The sequence below is a fragment of the Salmo salar genome, unplaced genomic scaffold, assembly GCF_905237065.1.
Source record: "Salmo salar unplaced genomic scaffold, Ssal_v3.1, whole genome shotgun sequence".
Lineage (NCBI taxonomy): Eukaryota > Metazoa > Chordata > Actinopteri > Salmoniformes > Salmonidae > Salmo > Salmo salar.
In genome coordinates this window covers 1624-24483 of record NW_025548004.1, presented here as the reverse complement: position 1 = coordinate 24483, position 22860 = coordinate 1624, and the positions used below count along the sequence as shown (strand labels likewise).

Sequence of the window (22860 nt, the reverse complement as noted above, 5' to 3'; positions counted from 1 at the left end):
TGTCAAACGCTCCTAAAACACTTCAGCGAGCAGGCCTTTCTAATCGACCTGGCACCCTGGAAGGATATTGACCTCGTTCCATCAGTAGAGGATGCCTGATTGTTCTTTAAAAATGCTTTCCTGACCATCTTAAATAAGCATGCCCCATCCAAAAATGTAGAACTAAGAACAGCCCTTGGTTCACTCCAGATCTGACTGCCCTTGACCAGCACAAAAACATCCTTTGGCGTACTGCATTAGCATCGAACAGCCCCAGCGATATGCAACTTTTCAGGGAAGTTAGGAAAGCAAAAGCAAGCTTTTTCAAACAGAAATTTGCATCCTGTAGCACAACCTCCAAAAGTTCTGGGGACAATTTAAAGTCCATGGACAATAAGAACCTCCTCCCAGCTGCCCACTGCACTGAGGCTAGGAAACACTGTCACCATCGATAAATCTACGATAATCGAGAATTTCAATAAGCGTTTTTCTCTGGCTGGCCATGCTTTCCAACTGGCTACCCCTACCCTGGTCAACAGCCCTGCACCCCCACAGCAACTTTCCCAAGCCTTACCCATTTCTCCTTCACCCAAGAGCTGGACCACCTGGCCAAACTGATCAATCGGGGAGAAGGGCCTTGGTCAGGGAGGTGACCAAGAACCCGATGGTCACTGACAGAGCTCAAGAGTTCCTCTGTGGAGATGGGAGAACCTTCCAGAAGGAAAACCATCTCTGCAGCACTACACCAATCAGGCCTTTATGGTAGTGGCCAGATGGAAGCCACTCATCAGTAAAAGGCACATGACAGTCCGCTTGGAGTTTGCCAAAAGGCACCTAAAGACTCTCAGACCATGAGAAACAAGATTCTCTGGTCTGATGAAACCAAGATTGAACTCGTTGGCCTGAATGCCAAACGTCACTTCTGGAGGAAAACTGGCACCATCCCTACGGTGAAGCATGGTGGTGGCAGCATCATCATGTTGTGGGGATGTTTTTCAGAGGCAGGGACTGGGAGACTAGTCTGGATCGAGGGAAAGACGAACGGAAGAAAGTACAGAGATCCTTGATGAAAACCTGCTCCAGAGCGCTCAGGACCTCAGACTGGGGCAAAGGGTCACCTTCCAACAGGACAACAACGCTAAGCACACAGCCAAAACAACGCAGAAGTGGCTTCGGGACAAGTCTCTGAATGTCCTTGAGTGGCCCAGCCAGAGCCTGGACTTGAACCCGATCGAACATCTGTGGAGAGACCTGAAAATAGCTGTGCAACGACGCTCCACATCCAACCTGACAGAGCTTGAGAGGATCTACAGAGAAGAATGGGCGAATCTCCCCAAATACAGGTGTGCCAAGCTTGTAGCGTCATACCCAAGAAGACATGAGGCTGGTATCGCTGCCAAATGTGCTTCAACAAAGTACTGAGTAAAGGGTCTGAATGCATGTAAATGGAATGTCCGTTTTTTTTATTTGTAATACATTTGCAAACATTTTGCTTTGTTATTATTGGGTAGTGTGTGTTGATTGAGGGAAAAAAAACCTATTTAATCCATTTTAGAATAAGGCTGTAACGTAACAAAATGTGGGGAAAGATCAAGGGGTCTGAATACTTGTAAGAATGCGCTGTGTACCTAAAGCACCATAACTTCCTATGAAATGAAAGACAGACTTCTAAAGAAGCCTGAATTATCCTGAACAGTAAATTAAAGGGATTATGGCTTCTCCGGCTCTAGTACCCTACCTGTTATAACAGTTGACCATGGCGCTGCCAGACAGAGAGCCAGTGATGCTGGCCCCAGCCAGAGCCATGGTAGAGGCGTTCTCACTCAGGTTGTCCCTCATGGCACCCATCCTGTCCACGTGGCTCCCGCTGGCACTCAGACTGCCCGTCATGCCCCCACGCTGCCCTCTCCGATGCTGGGGTTGTGTCTGGTCTCTGCCACGGATGTGGCGTCTGAGGAGAATAATATATAGTACATGATACTTCAGGACCTGAGCCACAGAACACAGGAGAACAGGGCCATGTTCAGCAGGACACGATACATTGTGGATAATGTTCAGAAGGACTTTTGTTCTCAGTAACATATTTCTCTCTCTGATATGTAATAAGAGGTTACGACTGCTCTATTCATTATATTTTTATCTGCAATGTGTGTCTACTGAACAGGGCCCAAGGACAGATTATTATATAGACCAGCCTGGTCGAACCATGCAGCCTTGAACAGGGCCCAAGAGTGGAGCAGATGAGTGGTGGTGGCGGTGATGCGCGGTGATGGTGGTGAGTGATGGGTGATGGTGGTGAGTGATGGGTGATGGTGGTGAGTGATGGGTGATGGTGGTGAGTGATGGTGAGTGATGGGTGATGGTGGTGAGTGATGGTGGTGAGTGATGGGTGATGGTGGTGAGTGGTGGTGAGTGATGGTGGTGAGTGATGGTGGTGAGTGATGGGTGATGGTGGTGAGTGATGGTGATGGTGAGTGATGGGTGATGGTGGTGAGTGATGGTGGTGAGTGATGGGTGATGGTGGTGAGTGGTGGTGAGTGATGGTGGTGAGTGATGGGTGATGGTGGTGAGTGATGGGTGATGGTGGTGAGTGATGGTGATGGTGAGTGATGGGTGATGGTGGTGAGTGATGGTGGTGAGTGATGGTGGTGAGTGATGGTGGTGAGTGATGGTGGGTGATGGGTGATGGTGGTGAGTGATGGTGGTGAGTGATGGTGGGTGATGGGTGATGGTGGTGAGTGATGGGTGATGGTGGTGAGTGATGGGTGATGGTGGTGAGTGATGGGTGATGGTGGTGAGTGATGGTGGTGAGTGATGGTGCGTGATGAGTGATGGTGGTGAGTGATGGTGAGTGATGGTGGTGAGTGATGGTGAGTGATGGTGGTGAGTGATGGTGGTGAGTGATGGTGAGTGATGGTGGTGAGTGATGGTGGTGAGTGATGATGAGTGATGGTGGTGAGTGATGGTGAGTGATGGTGGTGAGTGGTGGTGGTGAGTGATGGGTGGTGAGTGATGGGGTGAGTGATGGGGGTGGGGTGAGTGATGGGGGTGGGGGTGAGTGATGGGTGGTGGTGTTGAGTGATGGGTGGTGGTGTTGAGTGATGGGTGGTGGTGTTGAGTGATGGGTGGTGGTGTTGAGTGAGTGGTGGTGGTGATGGTGAGTGGTGGGTGGTGGTGGTGAGTGATGGTGAGTGGTGGTGAGTGATGGGTGGTGGTGGTGAGTGATGGGTGGTGGTGGTGAGTGATGGGTGGTGGTGGTGAGTGATGGGTGGTGGTGGTGAGTGATGGGTGGTGGTGGTGAGTGATGGGTGGTGGTGGTGAGTGATGGGTGGTGGTGGTGAGTGATGGGTGGTGGTGGTGAGTGATGGGTGGTGGTGGTGAGTGATGGGTGGTGGTGGTGAGTGATGGGTGGTGGTGGTGAGTGATGGGTGGTGGTGGTGAGTGATGGGTGGTGGTGGTGAGTGATGGGTGGTGGTGGTGAGTGATGGGTGGTGGTGGTGAGTGATGGGTGGTGGTGGTGAGTGATGGGTGGTGAGTGATGGGTGGTGAGTGATGGGTGGTGAGTGATGGGTGGTGAGTGATGGGTGGTGGTGGTGGAGTGATGGGTGGTGGTGGTGAGTGATGGGTGGTGGTGGTGAGTGATGGGTGGTGGTGGTGAGTGATGGGTGGTGGTGAGTGATGAGTGGTGGTGGTGGTGAGTGGTGGTGGTGAGTGATGGGTGGTGGTGAGTGATGGGTGGTGGTGAGTGAAGGGTGGTGGTGAGTGGTGGTGAGTGGTGGTGAGTGGTGGTGAGTGGTGGTGAGTGGTGGTGAGTGATGGGTGGTGGTGAGTGATGGGTGGTGGTGAGTGATGGGTGGTGGTGAGTGATGGGTGGTGGTGAGTGATGGGTGGTGGTGAGTGATGGGTGGTGGTGAGTGAAGGGTGGTGGTGAGTGGTGGTGAGTGGTGGTGGGTGGTGGTGAGTGATGGGTGATGGTGAGTGATGGTGAGTGATGGGTGATGGTGGTGAGTGATGGGTGATGGTGGTGAGTGATGGGTGATGGTGGTGAGTGATGGGTGGTGGTGAGTGATGGGTGGTGGTGAGTGATGGGTGGTGGTGAGTGATGGGTGGTGGTGAGTGATGGGTGGTGGTGAGTGATGGGTGGTGGTGAGTGATGGGTGGTGGTGAGCGGTGGGCGGTGGTGAGCGGTGGGCGGTGGTGAATGATGGTGGTTATGATAACTCACCAGTTGCAGCCGCTGCACTTCCGACGTTCATCTCATTCTCGTCATCAAACTCGATGCGGACCCCTTTCCCGTTGCCGGCGGAGACGCCACACCCACCGCTGCGACACAGAGAGATGGGCACCACCCCATAGACGTATGCCAGCATGATGGGCACGCCCGATACCTGGACACAGACACACAATCAGAAAACCACAGAAGCTGCTGCTAATGGTGGATCTGAATGCTAAAGAAGACGATCATACAACGTCCCCTGGGACTGACAGAGGATATTGGAGATGTCTTGTTCTATAGAGACCAGTTAACATTTTAACTCAACTAAACCTCTACAGGGAAGAGCACGAGGACTTACCAACAGTAACTGCTGCCACCACGGGGAGACAATGACTGATAAGGTCACGCCCCCGCTATCACCAAGTTCCTCTTGTGTTTGGAGATGTCCTTTCCTTCATAGCGATTGTGAATCTGAGAGGAGAGGGAGGAGGAAGAGAAGGAGGAAGAGGAAAGAGATGGATGAAGAGACGAGAGGAGGAGGAAGAAGAGGGGGAGGAGAGGATACGAGTTGGAGGAAGAGAAGGAAGAGGAAAGAGATGGATGAAGAGACGAGAGGAGGAGGGGAGAGGGGGGAGGAAAGGGATATAGAGGAGGAAGAAGAGGGGGGAGGAGAGGATACGAGTTGGAGGAAGAGAAGGAAGAGGAAAGAGATGGATGAAGAGATGAGAGGAGGAAAGGGATATAGAGGAGGAGGGGAGGAAAGGGATATAGAGGAGGAGGGGAGGAAAGGGATATAGAGGAGGAGGGGAGGAAAGGGATATAGAGGAGGAGGGGAGGAAAGGGATATAGAGGAGGAGGGGAGGAAAGGGATATAGAGGAGGAGGGGAGGAAAGGGATATAGAGGAGGAGGGGAGGAAAGGGATATAGAGGAGGAGGGGAGGAAAGGGATATAGAGGAGGAGGGGAGGAAAGGGATATAGAGGAGGAGGGGAGGGGAGGAAAGGGATATAGAGGAGGAGGGGAGGGGAGGAAAGGGATATAGAGGAGGAGGGGAGGAAAGGGATATAGAGGAGGAGGGGAGGAAAGGGATATAGAGGAGGAAGAAGAGGGTACGTCAGTAACAGGGACGTCACAGACTAACACGGGGGGGATTACGGACTGCAGCAGCCCCCAGATAGATAAACCAAACCCATCCAACCCATCCCAGCCAAACCAACCCCAACCCAACCCCATCCAAACCCACCCCAATCCATCCAAACCCAACCCCATCCAAACCCACCCCAACCCATCCAAACCCAACCCATCCAAACCCAACCCATCCAAACCCATCCCATCCAAACCCAACCCAACCCATCCAAACCCAACCCAAACCAACCCCAACCCATCCAACCCAAAAGCCTCATTAAGGATGACCCTGATCTGAATGATAAACTAAGTTCCTACTTCCAACAACAGCTCAGCTAACGTTAGTGGCTCGTTATTCTATGTAATCATATGTTGCCAACATGTCATGCATCCATGTTTGTTGCAGGGTTCCGTTAGCTGGTAAATGCTGTTTTTGACAATAAATACAATGGCTGCCAGCCAAACTGTCAGATAAAGACATCCAATGCAAAACAGGTCGTTCACAAGTTATATTATACAAATATATTTTTAGGTTGTGTTTTATTACAGTTACAGTTACTTGTTCTTCTAAGCTAAATGTTTTCCCTTTTTTTAATGATATTCGTTTATGATTTATAGCAGAGATGAAGATGCAATGGGCAATGTTATGCTTTTCAATAAAATACTATATTCTATTAAGATGAATTACAATAACCCGAAATGTGATTGAGAACCGTGGCTGGATGCCCTAATGTTTTACCCAACCAATGCATATGGATGTCTGGTCAATTTCTCAAATGTCCGGTCAATTCAAAATCTTGCCGGTCACGTTGTCCAGCGCCAACCCTGGGATGGACTCCCATACCCTGGGATGGACCCCCATACCCTGGGATGGACCCCCATACCCTGGGATGGACCCCCATACCCTGGGATGGACCCCCATACCCTGGGATGGACCCCCATACCCTGGGATGGACCCCCATACCCTGGGATGGACCCCCATACACTGGGTCACTTTTCTTGGTTTGGTTTCAACCCCCCCGGAGTGCTCTACTGGTGCATGGTACACCACGTCAGCCATTACTCCCCCCATAGACAGTCTACTGCCATCTGACACCACCCCATTACTCCCCCATACAGTCTGCTGCCATCTGACACCACCCCATTACTCCCACCATAGACAGTCTGCTGCCATCTGACACCACCCCATTACTCCCACCATAGACAGTCTAGTGCCGTCTGACACCACCCCATTACTCCCCCATAGTCTGCTGCCATCTGACACCACCCCATTACTCCCACCATAGACAGTCTGCTGCCATCTGACACCACCCCATTACTCCCCCCATAGAGTCTACTCCCGTCTGACACCACCCCATTACTCCCACCATAGACAGTCTAGTGCCATCTGACACCACCCCATTACTCCCCCCATAGAGTCTACTCCCGTCTGACACCACCCCATTACTCCCCCCATAGAGTCTACTCCTGTCTGACACCACCCCATTACTCCCACCATAGAGTCTACTCCCGTCTGACACCACCCCATTACTCCCACCATAGACAGTCTGTTGCCATCTGACACCACCCCATTACTCCCCCATAGAGTCTACTCCCGTCTGACACCACCCCATTACTCCCCCCATAGAGTCTACTCCTGTCTGACACCACCCCATTACTCCCACCATAGACAGTCTACTCCTGTCTGACACCACCCCATTACTCCCCCCATACAGTCTACTCCCGTCTGACACCACCCCATTACTCCCCCCATAGAGTCTACTCCCGTCTGACACCACCCCATTACTCCCACCATAGACAGTCTACTCCCCGTCTGACACCACCCCATTACTCCCACCATAGACAGTCTAGTGCCGTCTGACACCACCCCATTACTCCCCCCATAGACAGTCTACTGCCATCTGACACCACCCCATTACTCCCACCATAGACAGTCTACTGCCGTCTGACACCACCCCATTACTCCCACCATAGACAGTCTAGTCCCGTCTGACACCACCCCATTACTCCCACCATAGACAGTCTACTGCCATCTGACACCACCCCATTACTCCCACCATAGACAGTCTAGTCCCGTCTGACACCACCCCATTACTCCCCCATAGAGTCTACTCCCGTCTGACACCACCCCATTACTCCCACCATAGACAGTCTACTCCCGTCTGACACCACCCCATTACTCCCCCCATAGAGTCTACTCCTGTCTGACACCACCCCATTACTCCCACCATAGACAGTCTAGTGCCGTCTGACACCACCCCATTACTCCCCCCATAGAGTCTACTCCTGTCTGACACCACCCCATTACTCCCACCATAGACAGTCTAGTCCCGTCTGACACCACCCCACGTCATAGATTCTAGACCGAGTCTCAGAATCCTGGTGTAGAATAGTTTATCTAATCTGTGGTTCTAATTTCATCTCCTAAAATGGCAACAAAAAAAATAGAAAACAAAACCCAGATTTAGGCTGAGCAGACAGTAGAACCATCTGAAGCCTGATGTAGTTGGACAGTCACATGACCTTCCCAGAACTGGCCACTAGTTTGATAAGATATGCATGAAAGTTAAAATCCTTCACTGAAACAAAGTGGTCGCCCCGCCTCTGTTGTTTCGGTGAACAGCTGAGGGATAGGCCTGAAGAAATGTAACACAAAGTTTTAACCATGTTGAGGCTATACACAGTGTTTAATTACATTTACAATGTTTACATTGGAGAAAAACAAGCTTATGTTGGGATCTGGCGGTGGACAGTTGAACTACGCCCATGGGGCGTTTATAAGTTATATTCTTCAGAAAGTATTCACACCCCTTGACTTTTTCCCACATTGTGTTGTTTTACAGCCTGAATTCAAAATGGATTATAGCTAAAATGTCTTGAGTCAATAAGTATTCAACCCCTTTGTTATGACAAGCCTTAAGTTTAGGAGTATAAATGTGCTTAACAAGTCACATAAATTGCATGGACTCACTCTGTGTGCAATAATATTGTTTAACATGATTTTGAATGACTACCTCATCTCTGTACCCCCACACATACAATTATCTGTAAGGTCCCTCAGTCGAGCAGTGAATTTCAAATGGATTCAACCACAAAGACCAGGGAGGTTTTCCAATGTCTCGCAAAGGGCAACTATTGGTAGATGGGTAAAATAATAAAATCTGTCATTGAATATCCCTTTGAGCATGATGAAGTTATTAATTACACTTTGGATGGGGTATAAATACACTCAGTCACTATAAAGATACAGGCGTCCTTCCTAACTCAGCTGCCGGAGAGGAAGGAAACCGCTCAGGGATTTCACCATGAGGCCAATGGTGACTTTAAAACAGAGTTTAATGGCTGTGATAGGAGAAAACTGAGGATGGATTAATAACAGTTACGCCACAATATTAACCTAAATGACAGAGTGAAAAGAAGAAAGCCTGTACAGAATAAAAATATTCCAAAACATGAATCCTGTTTGCAACAACGCACTAAAGTCATACTGCAAAAAAATGGGGCAAAGCAATAAATTGTGTCCTGAATACAAAGTGTTATGTTTGGGCCAAATCCAACACTGAAGGTGCATTGTCACTGAGTAGCACTCTCCATATTTCAAGCATAGTGGTGGCTGCATCATGTTATGGGTATGCTTGTCATTGTTAAGAAATGGGAAGTTAAGGATAAAAATATATGGAATAGAGCTAAGCACAGGCAAAATCCTAGAAGAAAACCTGGTTCAGTCTGCTTTCCAAAAGACACTGACAATAACCTAAAACACAAGGCCAAATATACACTGGAGTTGCTTACCAAGACGACATTGAATGTTCCTGAGTGGCCTAGTTACAGTTTTAACTTAAATCGGTTTAAAGAATTTAAAAAAAAGTGAGACGGATGTACAATCCAGGGGCCTCATTTATCAACCATGCATAAGCACAAATCTGTGTGTAAACCATGTGTGGGATCAATATCAACGTTTGCTTGAGAGTGTGCGTAACTTTACACAGTAATGACCATGCATATATATGCACAGTGCCAAGTAGTGGATTAAGGGAACTGCTTGTCAAGCATAGAATGGGGGAAATATGTTGAAAATGTTTGAAATTGTGAGTAATAATTGAATAATTTCATTGTATTTCCATTGTGAGTTAATGCAACACACAGCATCTTCACAGGCATAGATTTTTTTCACATCAGTGCATTTGTTAGAATAATAATCCATAAAAAGTACTTTGTTAAAAGATCATGGAAATCCAATGAGAGATGGCTGATCTTCCTCCGTCGGAAGATGAGGGACACGCTGCATTTCAGAGAGCACGTTTTTAGAGACATGTGGGATTAGTTTTTTTCAGAACAATATCGTTTCCCAAAACCAATCTTATAGGGTCTTTTGCTATCGACCCTCAGGTTTTCGGCAACGGGAGCTTGCCGACCGGCATCTCGATGAGCCAATGTTTTGAATGCAATCAATAACAGACCATTTCCATAGACCATCGCACAACAGGTTGAAGTCATGAGGGGTTTCTTTGCCATGTCATCATCAATGGGTTCCCAAACATGAACGGAGCAATAGACTGCACCCACATGGCTATAAAAGCACCATCCCAAAAGGAGTTCAACTATGTGAACAGAAAAGGCTTCCACTCTTAATGTGGTGGCCAGGTGGAACTACGTTGTAGCTTTGGCTGAATGTGGTGGAACTAGCTTTGGCTGAATGTGGTGGACCTACGTCGTAGCTTTGGCTGAATGTGGTGGACCTACGTCGTAGCTTTGGCTGAATGTGGTGGACCTACGTCGTAGCTTTGGCTGAATGTGGTGGACCTACGTCGTAGCTTTGGCTGAATGTGGTGGACCTACGTCGTAGCTTTGGCTGAATGTGGTGGAACTACGTCGTAGCTTTGGCTGAATGTGGTGGAACTACGTTGTAGCTTTGTGCTACTATACTTCCGTTTCCCTCTGTTTTCAATGTGCTACTACACCTCCCTGTTTCCCTGTTTCCAATGTGCTACTACACCTCCCTGTTTCCCTCTGTTTTCAATGTGCTACTACACTTCCCTGTTTTCAATGTGCTACTACACTTCCCAGTTTCCCTCCGTTTTCAATGTGCTACTACACTTCCCTGTTTTCAATGTGCTACTACACTTCCCTGTTTTCAATGTGCTACTACACCTCCCTGTTTCCCTCTGTTTTCAATGTGCTACTACACTTCCCTGTTTCCCTGTTTCCAATGTGCTACTACACCTCCCTGTTTCCCTCCGTTTTCAATGTGCTACTACACTCCCAGTTTCCCTCTGTTTTCAATGTGCTACTACACTTCCCTGTTTCCCTCTGTTTTCAATGTGCTACTACACTTCCCTGTTTCCCTGTTTCCAATGTGCTACTACACCTCCCTGTTTCCCTCTGTTTTCAATGTGCTACTACACTTCCCTGTTTTCAATGTGCTACTACACTTCCCTGTTTTCAATGTGCTACTACACTTCCCAGTTTCCCTCCGTTTTCAATGTGCTACTACACTTCCCAGTTTCCCTCCGTTTTCAATGTGCTACTACACTCCCAGTTTCCCTCCGTTTTCAATGTGCTACTACACTTCCCTGTTTCCCTCCGTTTTCAATGTGCTACTACACTTCCCTGTTTTCAATGTGCTACTACACTTCCCTGTTTCCCTCTGTTTTCAATGTGCTACTACACTTCCCTGTTTCCCTCTGTTTTCAATGTGCTACTACACTTCCCTGTTTTCAATGTGCTACTACACTTCCCAGTTTTCAATGTGCTACTACACCTCCCTGTTTCCCTCTGTTTTCAATGTGCTACTACACTTCCCTGTTTCCCTGTTTCCAATGTGCTACTACACTTCCCTGTTTCCCTGTTTTCAATGTGCTACTACACTTCCCTGTTTCCAATGTGCTACTACACTTCCCTGTTTCCCTGTTTTCAATGTGCTACTACACTTCCCTGTTTCCAATGTGCTACTACACTTCCCTGTTTCCCTGTTTTCAATGTGCTACTACACTTCCCTGTTTCCCTGTTTTCAATGTGCTACTACACTTCCCTGTTTCCCTCTGTTTTCAATGTGCTACTACACTTCCCTGTTTCCTTGTTTTCAATGTGCTACTAGTACAATCAGATTCCTTTAACTGTTTGTAGCTGTGTGTGTCAGTGGCTTATGAGGGTCATCTAAACACATTCCTAAAAAAAAAAAGTTCTAAACAAGTTCCTGTGTCCAAACTCACCTTCCTCCCCACGTAGACAGGGATGCCTATGATCATAGCGGGGATGGCGATGCCAGCGATCAGAGCGATGCCCACCGGAGCGCCCACCAGCGTGCCCAGCTGCCACAGGATCTTCTTCTTCCTGCTCCACGGTTTCTTACCCCAGAAGGTACATCCTGACGGGCTGAGAGAGAGGACATTACAACACCATCCTGACAGGCTGGGGGGGGGAGGACATTACAACACCATCCTGACAGGCTGGGGGGGGAGGACATTACAACACCATCCTGACAGGCTGGGGGGGAGGACATTACAACACCATCCTGACAGGCTGAGAGAGAGGACATTACAACACCATCCTGACAGGCTGGGGGGGGAGGACATTACAACACCATCCTGACGGGCTGAGAGAGAGGACATTACAACACCATCCTGACAGGCTGGGGGGGGAGGACATTACAACACCATCCTGACAGGCTGAGAGAGAGGACATTACAACACCATCCTGACGGGCTGAGAGAGAGGACATTACAACACCATCCTGACAGGCTGGGGGAGGACATTACAACACCATCCTGACAGGCTGAGAGAGAGGACATTACAACACCATCCTGACGGGCTGAGAGAGGGACATTACAACACCATCCTGACAGGCTGGGGGGAGGACATTACAACACCATCCTGACAGGCTGGGGGGAGGACATTACAACACCATCCTGACAGGCTGAGAGAGAGGACATTACAACACCATCCTGACGGGCTGAGAGAGAGGACATTACAACACCATCCTGACAGGCTGAGAGAGAGGACATTACAGGCTGGGGGGGAGAGAGAACATTACAACACCATCCTGACAGGCTGGGGGGGGGGAAGAGGACATTACAACACCATCCTGACAGGCTGGGGGGTGAGGACATTACAACACCATCCTGACAGGCTGGGGGGAGAGAGAGGACATTACAGGCTGGGGGGGAGAGAGAGGACATTACAACACCATCCTGACAGGCTGGGCGGGGGGAGAGGACATTACAACACCATCCTGACAGGCTGGGGGAGAGAGGACATTACAACACCATCCTGACAGGCTGGGGGGGAAGAGGACATTACAACACCATCCTGACAGGCTGGGGGGAGAGAGAGGACATTACAACACCATCCTGACAGGCTGGGGGAGAGAGAGGACATTACAACACCATCCTGACAGGCTGGGGGGGAGAGAGAGGACATTACAACACCATCATGACAGGCTGGGGGGGAGAGGACATTACACCATCCTGACAAGCTGGGAGGGGGGGGATTTGTTCATTTCCCTGTCAGGGCAGGTTAGAAAAGCAATGTGTTTAAACTAATCATATCCCTCAATGGAAAAAGCAATGTGTTATAGACATTTATATTAAAGAGCAGCTGCCTTTAATAAGCAAATCATCCCTAAACAGCCCATGCGGCATCAATATGAGTCAGAAAGTTATTCTAGTGTCAAAATTTACTACAAAGTGTAAATAGGATGATTTGTCAAAGTCTGTCTCGTCTAAAATGGAGTTTGGAACATCCTTGGGTCACACAATATGTAAAGGAGGGTTGGGTCCATTTGCCCACTAACATGGGGTGAACAGCTCTCTGTCCAATAGACAGACCCACCCATCTTTGTTTCCGGAAGACAACAGGTTGAGAAATACCGTTCATCAAACACCTTAGTTAGACGTCAAACTGCTCCACTAAAACATCCCACGAAAACTTCAGTTATCTTGGACTGATTCTGGGGATTCTGAGGAAGTAAAATAGACTGTTTCATGGGGACAATCATCATAAACCACACGCAGAATCAGGCAGAGAGGTACCACCCCTCTCCTCACCTCAGGCAGCGAGGTACCACCCCTCTCCTCACCTCAGACAGCGAGGTACCACCCTCTCCTCACCTCAGGCAGCGAGGTACCACCCCTCTCCTCACCTCAGACAGCGAGGTACCACCCCTCTCCTCACCTCAGACAGCGAGGTACCACCCCTCCCTCACCTCAGACAGCGAGGTACCACCCCTCTCCTCACCTCAGGCAGCGAGGTACCACGCCTCCTCACCTCAGGCAGCGAGGTACCACGCCTCCTCACCTCAGGCAGCGAGGTACCACGCCTCCTCACCTCAGGCAGCGAGGTACCACCCCTCTCCTCACCTCAGGCAGCGAGGTACCACCCCTCTCTCCTCACCTCAGGCAGCGAGGTACCACCCCTCTCCTCACCTCAGGCAGCGAGGTACCACCCCTCTCCTCACCTCAGGCAGCGAGGTACCACCCCTCTCCCTCACCTCAGGCAGCGAGGTACCACCCCTCTCCTCACCTCAGGCAGCGAGGTACCACCCCTCTCCTCACCTCAGGCAGCGAGGTACCACCCCTCTCCTCACCTCAGGCAGCGAGGTACCACCCCTCTCCTCACCTCAGGCAGCGAGGTACCACCCCTCTCCTCACCTCAGGCAGCGAGGTACCACCCCTCTCCTCACCTCAGGCAGCGAGGTACCACCCCTCTCCTCACCTCAGGCAGCGAGGTACCACCCCTCTCCTCACCTCAGGCAGCGAGGTACCACCCTCTCCTCACCTCAGGCAGCGAGGTACCACCCCTCTCCTCACCTCAGACAGCGAGGTACCACCCCTCTCCTCACCTCAGGCAGCGAGGTACCACCCCTCTCCTCACCTCAGGCAGCGAGGTACCACCCCCTCTCCTCACCTCAGGCAGCGAGGTACCACCCCTCTCCTCACCTCAGGTAGTGCAGGTCAGAGATCTCCTTCATGCAGAACACTGTGGTTTCTGTATAGACAGCGAGGTACCACCCCTCTCCTCACCTCAGACAGCGAGGTACCACCCCTCTCCTCACCTCAGACAGCGAGGTACCACGCCTCCTCACCTCAGACAGCGAGGTACCACGCCTCCTCACCTCAGACAGCGAGGTACCACGCCTCCTCACCTCAGACAGCGAGGTACCACGCCTCCTCACCTCAGACAGCGAGGTACCACGCCTCCTCACCTCAGACAGCGAGGTACCACGCCTCCTCACCTCAGACAGCGAGGTACCACGCCTCCTCACCTCAGACAGCGAGGTACCACGCCTCCTCACCTCAGACAGCGAGGTACCACGCCTCCTCACCTCAGACAGCGAGGTACCACGCCTCCACCTCAGACAGCGAGGTACCACGCCCCTCACCTCAGACAGCGAGGCACCACGCCTCCTCACCTCAGACAGCGAGGTACCACGCCTCCTCACCTCAGACAGCGAGGTACCACGCCTCCTCACCTCAGACAGCGGGTACCACGCCTCCTCACCTCAGACAGCGAGGTACCACGCCTCCTCACCTCAGACAGCGAGGTACCACGCCTCCTCACCTCAGACAGCGAGGTACCACGCCTCCTCACCTCAGACAGCGAGGTACCACGCCTCCTCACCTCAGACAGCGAGGTACCACGCCTCCTCACCTCAGACAGCGAGGTACCACGCCTCCTCACCTCAGACAGCGAGGTACCACGCCTCCTCACCTCAGACAGCGAGGTACCACGCCTCTCACCTCAGACAGCGAGGTACCACGCCTCCTCACCTCAGACAGCGAGGTACCACGCCTCCTCACCTCAGACAGCGAGGTACCACGCCTCCTCACCTCAGACAGCGAGGTACCACGCCTCCTCACCTCAGACAGCGAGGTACCACGCCTCCTCACCTCAGACAGCGAGGTACCACGCCTCCTCACCTCAGACAGCGAGGTACCACGCCTCCTCACCTCAGACAGCCGAGGTACCACGCCTCCCTCACCTCAGACAGCGAGGTACCACGCCTCCTCACCTCAGACAGCGAGGTACCACGCCTCCCCACCTCAGACAGCGAGGTACCACGCCTCCTCACCTCAGACAGCGAGGTACCACGCCTCCTCACCTCAGACAGTGAGGTACCACGCCTCCTCACCTCAGACAGTGAGGTACCACGCCTCACCTCAGGTAGTGCAGGTCAGAGATCTCCTTCATACAGAGCCAGCAGAACTCACAACCGCACACGGCACAGGTCATGTGGTTACAGCTGCCGTCGTTCATCTTGATGATGTAAGCAGCGCAGCGCGGACACGGCTTGATGTCGTCGGCTGTTGACGGCGAGAGAGAGAAGGAACGGACAGATCAGATTCACCCTCTGTGTGAACAGACGGACAGATCAGATTCATCCTCTGTGTGAACAGACAGACAGATCAGATTCACCCTCTGTGTGAACAGACAGACAGATCAGATTCATCCTCTGTGTGAACAGACGGACAGATCAGATTCATCCTCTGTGTGAACAGACAGACAGATCAGATTCACCCTCTGTGTGAACAGACAGACAGATCAGATTCATCCTCTGTGTGAACAGACAGACAGATCAGATTCATCCTCTGTGTGAACAGACAGACAGATCAGATTCACCCTCTGTGTGAACAGACAGACAGATCAGATTCATCCTCTGTGTGAACAGACGGACAGATCAGATTCACCCTCTGTGTGAACAGACAGACAGATCAGATTCATCCTCTGTGTGAACAGACGGACAGATCAGATTCATCCTCTGTGTGAACAGACAGACAGATCAGATTCATCCTCTGTGTGAACAGACAGACAGATCAGATTCATCCTCTGTGTGAACAGACAGACAGATCAGATTCATCCTCTGTGTGAACAGACAGACAGATCAGATTCATCCTCTGTGTGAACAGACAGACAGACAGATCAGATTCATCCTCTGTGTGAACAGACAGACAGATCAGATTCATCCTCTGTGTGAACAGACAGAGAGCTGTGAGGACAGACAGAGCCGTGACTGAGTTTACCTGCAGCACCACTCTCCTGGCTGTAGTTGAGAGACGAGGAACGGAAGGTGCGCAGCCTCAGGCTCTGGGCTCTCTGCTGCCGCGCTGCATCACACGTCTGGTTGGGGTGCCACAGCTGCTTACAGTGGTAGCAGAACTCTGTGCCACAACCCTCACGCCCACATGTGATCTTAGGACAGCTGGCACAGCCAAAGGCAATGACTGCATACCTGGGGAAAGGACAACAAAAACAAAAATGGATGCCATTAGTCCCAGAGGTTTCAGTTAGAATCAATACTGCAGGAGGACACCATGGGGGCAATGGGAGGGCTTTCTTTAGCGCATCGCACTCCAGCGACTCCTTGTGGCGGGCCGGGCTGACCTCGGTCGTCAGGTGAACTGTGTTTCCTCCGACACATTGGTGCAGCTGGCTTGGGGTTAAGCAAGCGGGTGGGGCAGCAGGGTAGCCTAGTGGTTAGAGCGTTGGACTAGAAACATAGAAATACAAAATGAACTGTAATGACTGACGATGAACTCTGCCTATTGCCGTAAGGTGTGTGTCTCTTACCCGCAGTCGGGGGCGGGGCACCAGCGGCAGTCTGGGTCGGCCACCAGCCATCGCCTCAACATGAACTCCTCGTACTTCTCCATGAGGGGCTGGTCTCCCCAGGATGATGCGGATGTCGTGGGGTTGAACCTCTCAGAGCACTCTGGACAGCTGATGTTGACGCGCGACTCACTGATCTCTATCCGTAAGTATTGGCGCAGGCAATCGGCACAGGAGCGGTGGTGGCAGGTCATGATGTCAGGGAAACGGTCTCTGGAGTGGCGGAGGAGACAGAGAGGACACTCCAGGAACTCGGAGGAGGAAGAGGCCGCAACAGGGGCTGAGAGAGTCGAGGTCTTGTCGCCATGACATATTTCTGAATGGATGCTCTCCACGCTGGCGATCCCGTCCACACCGACGCCCTGTAAGTCCTGTGATTTCCTCTTGTGGTCTCGGTCCCCACGGTGGCGCCGGCTGAACAGCGAGCGCAGGGAGAGGCGTCTCTTCTTGGGGGCCTTCCTGACGGAGGGGAGGCTGATGGAGGAGGCTGCTGAGTGGAGGTCCCTCTCAGACCCAGAACCTCCCCCGATCCCCCTCAGCTGCTGCAGGCTCATCTCCCCACCAGAGGAGGCTCCACCGCCACCAGGCAGGGGGCATCGACAGGGAGGGAGGGGGATGGTGAGAGGGGCTGGGGGGACAGGGTGTTAAGGAGTAGGCGTAGGCTGTTAAGACATGGTGGTGGTCTCTGGTGGCGGCCTGGGCCAGCTCTCCAGGTCTGGTCTCGTATGGCCCACAGGGCTGGATCTGTTCTGGACACCACACTACCTGGAGGGAGAGAGGAAGTGGGTCAGTGACTGAACACAGAAACAGGGTCAGAGATAGACTGAACATTCGTGTAGGTCAAGGGAAGTGTGCTCACTGTTTCAGTTAGAGAAGATATTTCCTCATTTTGTACAGAAAACATGTGTAACACTAGTAAACTGTTTAGGATTTTTTTCCAATGTCATAAGATACTATCTAATGTGTGTTCTGGGACATGGGCTAGTTAATGTCATGGAACTAAGTGGGTGCTGAAAAAGATATACAGGAAGGCATAGTGGGAGCACTGAAACAAGATAATTATACTACTTCCTGGTGAAACAAGATAATTATACTACTTCCTGGTGAAACAAGATAATTATACTACTTCCTGGTGAAACAAGATGACACGTGTGCTGTGTCCATCAAAGAGCAAGTCAAGTCACGGAACTACAGAACACGCCATTTGAGATGCAGAACACGCCATTTGAGATGCAGAACACATTTTACATTTTTACATTTTAGTCATTTAGCAGACGCTCTTATCCAGAGACTAATGAACTATTATCCAGTAGACGGACCTGCAAACAGAGAGGGACAACAAAGGCATACACTCGCAAATATGGAAATGGACATTTATTTTTGAATGAGCGGCTGTTCATTTTCAAAGTAGCATTTCCATGAGTGTAGTTATCAACTGTATTACAGTGGGTCTACTCTGAGTTACCCCACCCCCTTTCCTTTGTCTATCAAGCCATCATATCGGTTTCGTCCACTAGGGACTTATTATTTGTATTATGTCAGTAACCAATGTATGACCTACTGTGTGTGTTTGTAATTGTGTGATTGATTATTTAGTAAATAAATAATTAAGCCAATTTGTATATTGCTGTTTCATGATCTATGATAAGGTTTGTGCAGGTATCCAAGGGTTTTGCGACATTCAGAATGAGACTGATGAGGTAATAATACATTAATAGAAGACTAATCGATAAGATCTGAAAATATCTGAAGAGTTAAATTCAGGAAATTGCAACTCCATAAACATTTTCCCGTGGTGCCCCGACTACCTAGTTAATTACTATTCCGTGATTCGGTTTAATCACGGAATCATTACACAGAATTGTTTTGATAATATAACAGTCTTCACATTTAATGACAGCAAAGGCTATGACAACACCGAGGTCCTCCGGCCCACAGCGGTCCTCCGGCCCACAGCGGTCCTCCGGCCCACAGAGGTCCTCCGGCCCACAGAGGTCCTCCGGCCCACAGAGGTCCTCCGTACAGTACACTCATTGTGTATTATTCCATTATTTATCTTTTTCTCTCTGCATTGTTGGGAAAGGCCTGTAGTAAGGAAGCATTTCACTGCTAGTCTACATCTGTTTACCAAGCATGTGAGAAAATGTAACTTGATACTAAACTACAACAGCTGAACAATGTAGACACGAGAAACAGTTCTCTCCTGATTATGAGTTCTCTGCTGGCAGGCTTCAGTTTCAGGCATGAACAACACTGCAGAGAGGGAGTATGTCAAGGAGAGAGTTCACTCAGGGCCGTAACGGTGGCGTCGGGCGCTCCAGGGCCGTAACGGTGGCGTCGGGCGCTCCAGGGCCGTAACGGTGGCTCGGGCGCTCCAGGGCCGTAACGGTGGCGTCGGGCCGCTCCAGGGCCGTAACGGTGGCGTCGGGCCGCTCCAGGGCCGTAACGGTGGCGTCGGGCCCCTCAGAGGACAAAGTGATATTCCTCCTCAACACCATTTCTGAGCCCCACTGAAAGGAAAGTAATGGAAGTAAGGGAGTGGGATGGAGAGAAAGGTCTTCAAGCCAAAGACAACATTACTTTTCTTCCCCAGTTTTAGATAGATGGGACTTCAGTTAGTTATTACAGTTGGTTGGACACACGGTCTTGAAATGGATGCTGAAACTTTCTCAGAGATTACACAACCTAGTGAGGGGGGAGGAGACGTCTCTGAAGGGGGAGGAGACGTCTCTGAAGGGGAGGAGACGTCTCTGAAAGGGGAGGAGACGTCTCTGAAGGAGGAGACGTCTCTGAAAGGGGAGGAGACGTCTCTGAAAGGCAGGACATGTAAACCTAGTGTCACAAATCCTTAATTTGTTCACCTGAACACAACACTGACATCCGCACTGGGCAGGGGACTTGATAGATCAGATAGCAGAACTCAGTAAAATCCAGTATATAAACACTGTCTGTGTCCTGCTGTTGCCTAGTAGAGACCTGTGGTGACGGGACCACACACACACAGTAGAGACCTGTGGTGAAGGGACCACACACACACACACACACACACACAGTAGAGACCTGTGGTGAAGGGACCACACACACACACACACACACACACACAGTAGAGACCTGTGGTGAAGGGACCACACACACACACACACACACACACACACACACAGTAGAGACCTGTGGTAACGGGACCACACACACACACAGTAGAGACCTGTGGTAACGGGACCACACACACACACAGTAGAGACCTGTGGTGACGGGACCACACACACACACAGTAGAGACCTGTGGTAACGGGACCACACACACACACAGTAGAGACCTGTGGTGACGGGACCACACACACACACACAGTAGAGACCTGTGGTGACGGGACCACACACACACACACACACACACAAGTAGAGACCTGTGGTAACGGGACCACACACACACACAGTAGAGACCTGTGGTAACGGGACCACACACACACACAGTAGAGACCTGTGGTGACGGGACCACACACACACACACACAGTAGAGACCTGTGGTAACGGGACCACACACACACACAGTAGAGACCTGTGGTGACGGGACCACACACACACACACAGTAGAGACCTGTGGTGACGGGACCACACACACACACACAGTAGAGACCTGTGGTGACGGGACCACACACACACACAGTAGAGACCTGTAGTAACGGGACCACACACACACACAGTAGAGACCTGTGGTGACGGGACCACACACACACACACAGTAGAGACCTGTGGTGACGGGACCACACACACACACACACACAGTAGAGACCTGTGGTGACGGGACCACACACACACACACACACACACACAGTAGAGACCTGTGGTGAAGGGACCACACACACACACACACACACACACACACAGTAGAGACCTGTGGTAACGGGACCACACACACACACAGTAGAGACCTGTGGTGACGGGACCATTGTGGAGTAAGGACACACTGAATCATTTGTGAGCTTGATGCAGATCCAAGTCTTGTTTAGACAACAGATTCTGGCGCAGCTCTTCTCCCACGCCCTCTCAACTTTCCTCAGAAACCCTTCTTCACAACCACAGCCTCTTCAGGTTAACCTCTGGTGTCCAGTGGCTACATTCGGAGTAGACATTTAGGCCTGGTAGTCCACCGATCAATTCTCAGCACGACAAATTACTTCTGAGTTGTCCCCTTTAAGGATCCCCTAAACCATGCACTAAATCAAACCGCTGAAGGGATATGAAACATGTGCTATATGCTAGCTATATGTGTGCCCGCTATCTCTTGTTGATAATGCTACATGCTAGCTACAGCTGCCAGCTAGCTCCCCCTCATGTTGATAATGCTACAGCTGCCAGCTAGCTCCCCTCGTGTTGATAATGCTACATGCTAGCTACATCTGCCAGCTAGCTCCCCCCTCGTGTTGATAATGCTACATGCTAGCTACAGCTGCCAGCTAGCTCCCTCTCATGTTGATAATGCTACATGCTAGCTACATCTGCCAGCTAGCTCCCCTCGTGTTGATAATGCTACATGCTAGCTACATCTGCCAGCTAGCTCCCCCTCATGTTGATAATGCTACATGCTAGCTACAGCTGCCAGCTAGCTCCCTCTCAATCACGCATGTTGCTAATGCTTCATGCTAGGTACATCTGCCAGCTTGATTCCTCTCAATCCCTCATGTTGATAATGCTACATGCTAGTTACAGCTGCCAGCTAGCTCCCTCTCAATCACACATGTGGCATAATGCTACATGCTAGCTACAGTGCCTTCAGAAAGCATTCACACCCCTTTGACTTCCACATTTTGTTGTGTTACTGCCTGAATTTAAAATGGATTCAAAGACATTAAATCACAAGCTTACACAACACCCCATAATGTCAAAGTGGAACCTTGTTTTTTACAAAGGTTTACAAATTAATTAAAAAATGAAAAGTTTAAATGTCTTGAGTCAATAAGTATTCAACCCCCTTTGTTATGGCGAGTCTAAATAAGTTCAGGAGTAAAAATGTGCTTAACAAGTCACATAATTTGCATGGACTGTGTGAGAGTTGGATTACCTCATCTCTGTACCCCACACATACAATTATCTTTAAGGTCCCTAAATCGAGCAGTGAATTTCAAACACAGATTCAACCACAAAGACCAGGAGGTTTTCCAATGCCTCACAGAGAAGGGGCACCTATTGGTAGATGGGTACAAATTAAAAACAGACATTGAATATCCCTTTGAGCATGGTGAAGTTATTAATTACACTTTGGATGGTGTATCAATACACCCAGTCACTACAAAGATACAGGCGTCCTTCCTAACTCAGCTGCCGGAGAGGAAGGAAACCGCTCAGGGATTTCACCATGAGGCCAATGGTGACTTTAAAACAGTTACAGAGTTTAATGGCTGTGGAAGGAGACAACTGAGGACGGATCAACAACATTGTAGTTACTCCACAATACTAACCTAAATGACAGAGTGAAAAGCCTGTACAGGATATAAATATTCCAAAACAAGCATCCTGTTTGTAAACAAGGCACTAAAAGTCATACTACAAAAAAAAATGTAATTAACTTTTTGTCCTGAATACAAAGTGTTATGTTTGGGACAAATCCAACACGTCGCTGAGTACCACTCCATATTTTCAAGCATAGTTATGGGTATGCTTGTAATCATTAAGGACTGGGGCATTTCAGGATACAAACCTTAAGTGGAGTTAAGCACAGGCAAAATCCTAGAAGAAAAAAACTGGTATCCTCTTTTCCAACCAGACACTGGGAGATGAATTCCCCTTTCAGCAGGACAATAACCTGTGACACCAAATCTACAATAGAGTTACTAACTAAGAACACAGTGCTGTATATAGAGTTTTCTACTGTATTATTGACTGTATGGTTGTTTATTCCATGTGTAACTCTGTGTTGTTGTTTGTGTCGCACTGCTTTGCTT

The 22860-nt window shown here is 50.1% G+C and overlaps 1 pseudogene; it reads right to left on the bottom strand.

Annotated features, from left to right (window-relative positions):
- Positions 1-1713: 1713 nt before the first annotated feature.
- On the bottom strand, positions 1714-19420 carry LOC123732576 (E3 ubiquitin-protein ligase RNF19A-like; annotated as a pseudogene).
- Positions 19421-22860: the final 3440 nt, after the last annotated feature.